We start from the raw sequence: 8915 nt of genomic DNA, 5'->3' as shown, positions 1-8915 counted from the left end.
AGCCTATGAAAGTTTATCCTCTAAATTATAAAGACTATAGCAGAAAATTACCTTTTAATTATGGAAAGTCAGGAAAATTATGGGTAGCAAAAATAATGATTGTATTTTAAAAATTACTAAATTAATGAAGATATTTTGTCACATATCTAGAACCAAAATCCTGTGTTGATTTGAAAATTATTAAACATTTCATAGAATCCACATATTTAGAACAATTTACATCAAATTGTAATCAGCACTCAAATTTTTTTGTCATTTATGATCAAACTACACTAACCATAAGAATTAGAGTATATAATTATTTAAGTAAATTATCATCATTAGACTTCCTAGAAAAGGATAGCAAGGGCATTCATTATATGCTTTTAGGGAAGAAATATTGAGAATATGTTTATTTCACAAAGAGAAAGAGTTACTTTCCTAAAGAAGAATCACAAATGGGTAAATAGAATAAATGTAGATATTTATGGAGGAATAAATATACAGAGTGATTCTTCTGTTGTAGATGGAAAGGGAGAAGATTAGCTCAAAGTATTTATAAAATATAGGGTTTCCTAAAGTGGATAGTGGTGGCATAAGGAAATAATATGAAAAAGTTCAATGAAGATTATATTGTCATGTAAAAAGACACTAAGCTATTTAAGGTCTTTTGAATTTGAAGTGATTACTAAGTGCCAGGTAGAAATATCTAGCAAATGTTGCAGTTGTAAGATTGCAAATCAGAAAAAATATCATGAAAGGAATTGTGCCTCTCAGTTATTCTTTTTTAAAACAAATTTATGGGGCTGGCCCTGTGGTGTAGTGGGTTAAATCCCTCGCCTGAAGCGCCAGTATCCCATGTGGGCGCCGGTTCTGGTCCTGGCTGCTCCACTTCTGTTCCAGCTCTTTGCTATGGCCTAGGAAAGTAGTAAAGGATGGCCAGGGTCCTTGGACCCCTGTGCCTACATGGGAGAAGCTCCTGGCTCCTGGCTTCGATTTGGCACAGCCCTGGCTGTTGTGGCCATCTGGGGAATGGAGGACCTCTCTGTCTGTCTCTACCTCTCCCTGTGCTCTGTTTTTCAAATAAATAAAATAAATTTAAGAATTATTAAAAGTCATTGTACATAGTTTTGGACTACTCTTTGATGTTTCCATGCATTATGCAAAGTGTACTGATCAAATAAGAGTAATCACTTCTCCATCTTTGATGTTATTTTATGATTGGAGCCCTAAAGTCCTGTTCTTATTTGTTTCTGAAATGTGGAATGAGTTACTGTGAACAATAATCGCCTCACCATGCTGTGTAACACTGGAACATATTCCTCCGATCCAGCTATTATTTGGTGCCCATTCTTGATTCATTTTGAGTTGATTTTTGTACAGAGTGTAAGGTAGGGGATTTATCTGAAACTTCTGCATGTGGGAATGCGGTTTTCCCAACATCATTTATTGAAGAGGCTGACGCTTCACCAAGGAATACTGTTAGCACCTTTGATGCATGGGTTTATTTCTGGGTTGCCTATTTTATTTTGTTAGTCAATGTGTCTATTTCTATGCCAGTTTTCTGCTATTTGGGTTATCATAGGATGTCTTGAAATATGGGATTGTGATGCCTCCAGCTTTGATTTTACTTACTTTTCAAGATTTCTTTGGCTATTCAGGTATTATGTTCTTGCACATGAATGTTAGTGTTGTTTTTCTAGTTCAGTTAAGCACATCATTGGTATTTTGATAAGGATTTCCTTGATTTTGTAAATTTCTTTGGGTATTTTGGACAACATTTTGATATTAATTCTTTAAACCAAAAATATTTCTATTAACATTTCTTTAATCAGTGTTTTGCAATTTTAATTGTAGAGATTTTCATATTCTTGGTTAAATTTATCACGATGTATTTAATTTTTGTAGTTATTATGAATGGGACTTTTTACAAAGTTATTTCTCAGTAGGACCATTGTTGGTGCATGAAAGTGCTACTGATACTGTGTGGTGATTCTGTATTCTTCAACATCCCTGAATTTTCTTATCAGTTTTAGTAGCCTCTTGCTGGAGTCTTCTGGTTCCCCTATATAAGGAATCATGTCATCTGCAAAGATGGGATAATTTTACTTCCTCCTTTTGATTTGTACAGCCTTTACTTCTTTCTCTTAATAGATCTGCAAAGTCTTCTAGAATTGTATTGCATCAGAGTGGTGAAAGTGGACATCTTCTCTGGTTTCAGATCTTAAAATTGGTAAAGATTTGAATCCTTACCAGAATGCTTACGTTTACCGATCTTTCTCAAAAACCTTAGTGTGAAAAGTAAAAATACTGAGACTACAGCCTTATGCTGAAATCCAAAACCTAAGCATGCAGACAGTTTTTTCACAACTTGCTTTTTGCTTTCTTTCACAGCTCTTCTCCCTCAGATCCCTCTGGTTGTACTCATTTTGCATTACCCTAATGTGCCTTGTCCTCTCATTGAGCTAATTCAAAAATCAGTTCCTATAATCTAGAATTTTACAGTGAATCCTCTTTACTCCCCTACCGTTTTCCCACCCATGGACCACAAGCAAATTTAAGGTCATCACTAACTAAATGAAGCCCTGCTACCATTAGTCAGTAAACCCATCCTCTAAGTCCTAACACCTTGTAATAAAAAAGAAAGACACCCAATCATTTGCGCTATTTGCATTATCTTCTTGTTACAATTAATAAGCTCCGCAGGTTTTATATTTTTCATTATTCTATCATGAAGTTCTGATAAGATGCCATGTCATTCATTAATTAAATGTGAGCACGGAAAACACAGGCAAAGAAGAGATTCCTAAAACAACAGGAAACAAACAGTCATAATGGTAGGCATTTGGTGCAGAGGTTGAGATACTGCTTGGGATGCTCATATTCCATATCAGAGTGCCTGAGTTTGAGTCCTGACTCTACTCCAGATTCCAGCTTTCTGTGACGCTCATCCTGGGAGGCAGCAGGTGATGGCTCAAATCCCTAAGTCCCTCCCACCCACATGAGAAACTGACTTGAGTTCCCAGTTCCTGGCTTCAGCTTAGCCTAGCCCCATGTGTTACAGGCATTTGGGAGATATTTTTATTTCTCTCTCAATAAAAACAAATGCAGAAAAAATTGAAAGGCCTTTCATTCTAAAGATTATTTGCCATATTAAAATTAGAACTGTGCCTTTTATTTAACTCTGTGTTATGTTTTCATTGAGCTAATTATGTAGAGTTAAGTTTTTCAGTGTCATCATGCAGTCCACCCACAGAAGTGTCCTTTGGAAAATACAAAGCAAGAGGACAATTCCACCTTGAAAAACAGCATTTTCACAGGCAACTCAGTCAACACAGGTATGTAGTGTAGGTTCATGACTGAGATTTTAAGTATCTTCTCTATGTCCCTCAAATTTCTAGTATCTTTCTCAATCTGTATTTTCATATATATTAAATCAATTCTATAATACAACTTTAACTCTTATTTAGTTGAGAAAAAATCACTATTATCAGAGGGGTTTTTCTGCATCCATTACATTATAGTCTATTATATCACTATTTACCAAAAGATTACTTTTGTTAACAAAAAAAATCTAAAATACTTTATCAAATTCTCTAATCATTGTTACCCAAATACGCTCCAATATAGCTGTCTGTTTCAGGTACTGACTTGAGATCAGCCTGTATGGATTTCTTAGTCTGGAGAGCACAGAGAAGCCGTTTCCCATTCGGAAGTCCTTCCAATAGAGGCTGTGAAGGAAAACACCGGTCCTGTAGGAAATTCTTTGCTACGCAGTGTTAGCAACATCGTGCATAACGATGGAGGATACAAGGGATGGGATGCTCTTCCCAGACCAGAGCTTTTTCCCCAAAAGCAGAAAGGAAGCCCATGAGTCTCACAGAATACACAGGGCTGGAAAGGGATCCTCGGCTCTGTCCAGCCTGGACCGTGGTGCTCAGGATGTGTCCCGAGTGGTCTCTGGGGAATGTCTTCTGTTTTCCAGGTGGCAGAAGTGGCACATGTAAACTTAAGTGGACGTGTTGTGGAGAGAACTGTTATTATTTTTCAAAAGAATCAAAGAACTTTGAAGACAGCAAGAAATTTTGTGAGAGAATGGACTCCAAACTTGTTAAGATAGAAGATCAACAAGAACTGGTGATGTGTATTTCCTGTTTTCCATTTTACACCATATGTATGTAGGCATTACCTGTTGACTAACTCATTTTTATTTAAAGCAGGGCTTTTACAATTTTTTAATTTATTTTCATTTTATTTGAAAAGCAGAGAGACAGATGGAGCGATTACATCTACTTGCTCACTCCTCAAGTACCCTCAACAGATGGACCTGGGCCAGGCTAAAAACCAGAGCCAAAACCTCAGCCCAGGACACCCATGCGTGTGGCAGGGGTTCAGCTACTTGAGCCATCACAGCTGCCTCCCAGAATGTGCATCACCAGGGATCTGAATTCTGAAGTGGACAAAGGACTCAAACACAGGCACTCCTTTTTGGCATCGAGCCTTCCAAAGGGTCAACCTAAGAGCTGCACCAAATACGACCTTTTGGCAAACTATTAATATCTAATAACATTTGAATCCCATTCAACAGTATAAAATTACAATATATAATTATAATATATAATTATATTTTAATTCAGACCCACACAGTTCTTATGGCAAATAAGAAATGCAAATATATGATATGAGAATTTTAGTAATTCATTTAATTCTTCCACAATTAGAATTTTCAAAGTATATATAAATTAAACCTCAAGTAATTAGGAAAAATGGTCCTTAAAATATATCATGCTTGATCATGGAAAAATGTGTATCTCATACTGAGTTTTCTCATATTGAACAATTTTTGGAAATTTAGCTTTAGCCTCTTTGGCAAAAGTCATTATACCTATAAGGAAAAGCAACCTGAATCAGTGTGAGTAATGAGCCTTAAAGTAGAAGAAAAAACTCTACATGGATTTCAGATTGGATCTCTGCCACCATGTGGAATGCCTGAATGGAATTCCGGACTCCTGGTTGTGGTGTGGCCCAGCTCTGGTTGTCATGGGCAGTTTGAGTGTGAACCGGTGGATAGATGCACTCTCTTTGTTTCTCTCTCCCCACACTTCAGATAAATAAAAACTAAAGTACCACAATGTGCTGCATAACAACACTTTTGGTCAGGGTTGGATAGTATATACAATGTTGAGCCCATGAGGTTATATTACCTACTGATGTCATAGCCTTAAGTGTTGTAGGCCTTCATTGAAGGAATCCTAGCTACTTTTATGCAGTTACTTTTCTAGTTGGCCTATAAACACTGCACCTAATGACAAAGAGACTCAGGGTGTCCTTTTCAGAAGAAATAAACAAAGGGCTTCTGGAACAGAATTATAAAACAGTGTTGTTACAAATCTTAGAGTTGTCACACTTGGAACTCGAAATTCACAGCTGACTTGGCTCAGAACTCATATTTGAATCACAAATTTGAATTTTGAAGGGAAGTTAACAAATTTCAGTCCTAAGTTGAAATAAACTTATCTAAAATAATTGTCACTAAGGGTTTAGTTAGGTTGTTACCTTTAATGAAGTGTTAGCAACTGAGGTTCCATTATTTTAATTAAACAAATTCTGGGTGAAGTTGATCCTTATACCATTTGATATTCACATTAACAACAAAATTAATATAATAATAGTAAGTTTATTACTTCATTTTAGGAATCTAAAATATTATTAATTATAGATAATGATTCATTTATCACAGAACTTCATTCGGAGTCAAATATCTTATTTTTCTTGGATTGGGTTGTCCCGTAAAGGAACCAGCAGTCCCTGGACATGGGAGGACAACTCAGTACCCCTTCTCAAAATGTAAGTCTCTGGGATAGAGAAGAACTTGCAAGCCCTGTAATCACTGCTTCTGGTTTATAGCCCCAAAATTATACAGAGAAAAAATGCACACATACATCTCTGTATTAATTCACATATACAGGCACATTTACCCAGTGCATGGGCACATAGACATGTGTGTGCCACACACACACACACACATTCCAGAGGAGCTAAGCTCAATGATGAAGATGAGTTCACGGAGAAGGGAAGGAGTTTTTCAATGTGAAGTCTATGTGTATATTTCTCACATGATTCTCTCTAGGGAAGCTTAGGGCCCTGTGGGATAGTCTCTGTAAAGACAAAAAGGTACGCCTCCTTCACTTTGGACCAGTATAGCTGATTATGTCTGCATTAATATCTCATAGTATTTATTTGTTCTTATTTTAGTTTAAGTGATTGGAAAGAGTCAACGAGTGGAAACTGTGGAAGTCTAACAGCATCACAGATGACTGCTTCTGACTGTGCCAGACTCATGCACTCTATCTGTGAGAAGAAAATTACATGTCGCTCAACTTAATGCTGGGAACACCACCAACAAAAAATAATAATTTTTTCTTAGGAAAAATTCAAACCCTTGGGAGCTCTGGAGTCTTCTCTCACTTCAGAGCATCTGCATTTTTAAAGAGCTCTACCTATATTCCAGCCTGATTAAAATGAGGTCCAAGTATTGGTCTACTAAAATGAGATGCCAGAGACTTTGGAATTCTACCATTTTCAATTCAAGACTTCATGATCACAGCACTTATGAAAACAAGATGGATCAGAACAGTTTCAGGGCTCTGATGAGGGTCAGGAAACAGAGCTGGGAATACTCTTCCTGCAACTCACACACTTTCGTAGATAATTCCATAAATTTCAGGCGCTATTGTGCAATTCGACTGGGAGTAAATGGAGTGTAGTAATTAAGGACAGTATTTTGTATGAAGCATGTATGCATTTCTGTTTGAATCTTTATCTCTTAGGAGAAAGACAATATGGGATCTGGAAGGAGAAGAGAATAGTATCCTGAATCCATTCTAAATTTGAGGACTGCACCATACCTAATAGTTGTGTGTTCACTGGCAAGTGAAAACTTTTGAATCTGAGTTTCCTGATCAGTAGAAAACTTCCAAAGTGTTTTCTAGAGTGCCTGTCATTTTACATTCCAGCATACATGAAAGCTCCATTTGTTTACATCCTTCTGATATGTAATATTGCCATTTCTTCGGTCATTTTAATAAGGGTGTTGTGAAATTTTATTTGTGATTTTAATTATATTTCCCTAATGAATAAATTATATTGGGAAACTTTTTGTGTGTATTGTTTCACCTGTATAATTGTATAACTACTTCATATATATGTATTCAAATCTGTTGACCATTTTATTGGGTTGTTCATATTCTTAATATTGTTATGAAAATTATTTATATATTCTGCCTACTGTCGCTCCCCCTCTTCATGGAGGAACGACACTAAACCTGCCTAGGCTTCATATCCGAGTCACGGCACCATTATGTCGCTCCCCGTCTTCGTGGAGGAACGACACAGGACCCTGCTCTGTTCTTTTGTCTGCTCGGCCCTCCCCAGGTTTGCTGCTGGTTCTTCCCGGGTTGGCTACCGTCCCTTCCACCTCCGTGGAAGGGCGGTTCCCCCTGCCACTTTCCCCACTTCCGCGGGGGAGCGGCACACCGCCGGCCGGCTCTCTCGGGGGCTGCACAGGTGTTCCTCTTAGATGTTCCCCTTAGATGTCCCTGGTGCATGTTGTCTATCTCCTCCTTTATAGTTCTCTTCCACCAATCCCAACTCTGCTACCCACATGCCGAGTACGCTGCTCTCCTCCAATCAGGAGCAGCTCCTGCAGCTTGTCAAGTTGGTGAGAGGCAGCTGGGTAGAAGCTGTTGCCTCCTCTCCCAGCGCCATATTGTGGGAGAGCAGATGCATAGAATAAGTCTTAATTCCAGTAACTTAGTCTAGTCCGAGTTGCTCCCCACAGCCTACCAGTACTTACTTATATAAAGGTTGTATAAATAATTCCTTCCAGTCTTCCATTCTCTTAATAGTATCTTTAGACACTGAAGTTTTTTCTTTCTTCTTTTTAAAATTTTATTTAAAGTATACAAATTTTATATAAACAGATTCTGAAACATAGTGATACTTTCCACCCTAACCTCTCTCTTGCCCACACTCTCACCTCCCCCTTATTTCTCCCTCTCCTATTCCCATTCTTAATTTTTACAAATATCTATTATCTGTTATATTACACTGATAATAATAACCCTACACTAAGGAAAGTGTTCATCAAAGAGTATGAAGAAAAAAAAACATTGCTCCTCAACAGTCAAGACAAGAGTTGATAAAAATCACATCTCAAAGTGTCAATTTCATTCCTATAGATTAGCTCTTAGGAACTGCATTAGATAGCACAGATCAGGGAGAACAGACGGTATTTATCTTTTGGGGATTGGTTTATTTCACTAAGTACAATGTTTTCCAGTTCCATCCATTTTATTGCAAATGACACGATTTCATTTCTTACTGCTGTGTAGTATTCCATAGTGTGTATATACATATATAAATATACACACACATATACATATATATATATATTTATATCACAATTCTTTATCCAGTCTTCATTTGATGGACATCTGGGTTGATTCCATATCTTGGCTATAGTGAATTGAGCTACAATGAACATGGAGATTCAGATGACTTTCATATGCTGATTTCTTTTCCTTCGGGTAAATTCCAAGGAGTGGGGTGGCTGCATCATATGGTAGATCTACATTCAGATTTCTGAGGTATCTCCATGCTGTCTTCCACAGTGGCTACACCAGTTTACATTCCCACCAACAGTGGATTAGGGTACTTTTTCCCCACATCCTCACCACCATTTGTTGTTCATTGATTTCTGTATGAGAGCCATCCTAACTGGGGTGAAGTAAAACCTCATTGTGGCTTTGATTTGCATTTCCTTGATGGCTAATGATCCTGAGCATTTTTCAGGTCTGTTAGCTGTTTGAATTTCCTCTTGAAAAATGTTCAAGTCCTTTGCTCATTTCTTAACTGGATTGTTTCTTCTGTTGTTG

The 8915-nt window shown here is 37.4% G+C and overlaps 1 long non-coding RNA gene across 2 annotated transcripts; it reads left to right on the top strand.

Annotated features, from left to right (window-relative positions):
* The first annotated feature begins 3095 nt into the window (after positions 1 to 3095).
* On the top strand, positions 3096 to 7211 carry LOC149124708 (uncharacterized). Of its 2 annotated transcripts, none has more exons than XR_016213769.1 (4): positions 3096 to 3317; positions 3965 to 4116; positions 5720 to 5826; positions 6241 to 7211. It is a non-coding gene; the product is annotated as an uncharacterized LOC149124708 (long non-coding RNA). The 2 variants fall into 2 exon arrangements; XR_016213768.1 differs by having other exon boundaries at positions 6235 to 7211.
* Positions 7212 to 8915: the final 1704 nt, after the last annotated feature.

The sequence above is a fragment of the Oryctolagus cuniculus genome, chromosome 9, assembly GCF_051225735.1.
Source record: "Oryctolagus cuniculus isolate XC-2025 breed Fujian yellow rabbit chromosome 9, ASM5122573v1, whole genome shotgun sequence".
Classification (NCBI taxonomy): domain Eukaryota; kingdom Metazoa; phylum Chordata; class Mammalia; order Lagomorpha; family Leporidae; genus Oryctolagus; species Oryctolagus cuniculus.
This window is presented reverse-complemented; position numbering and strand designations above follow the sequence as displayed.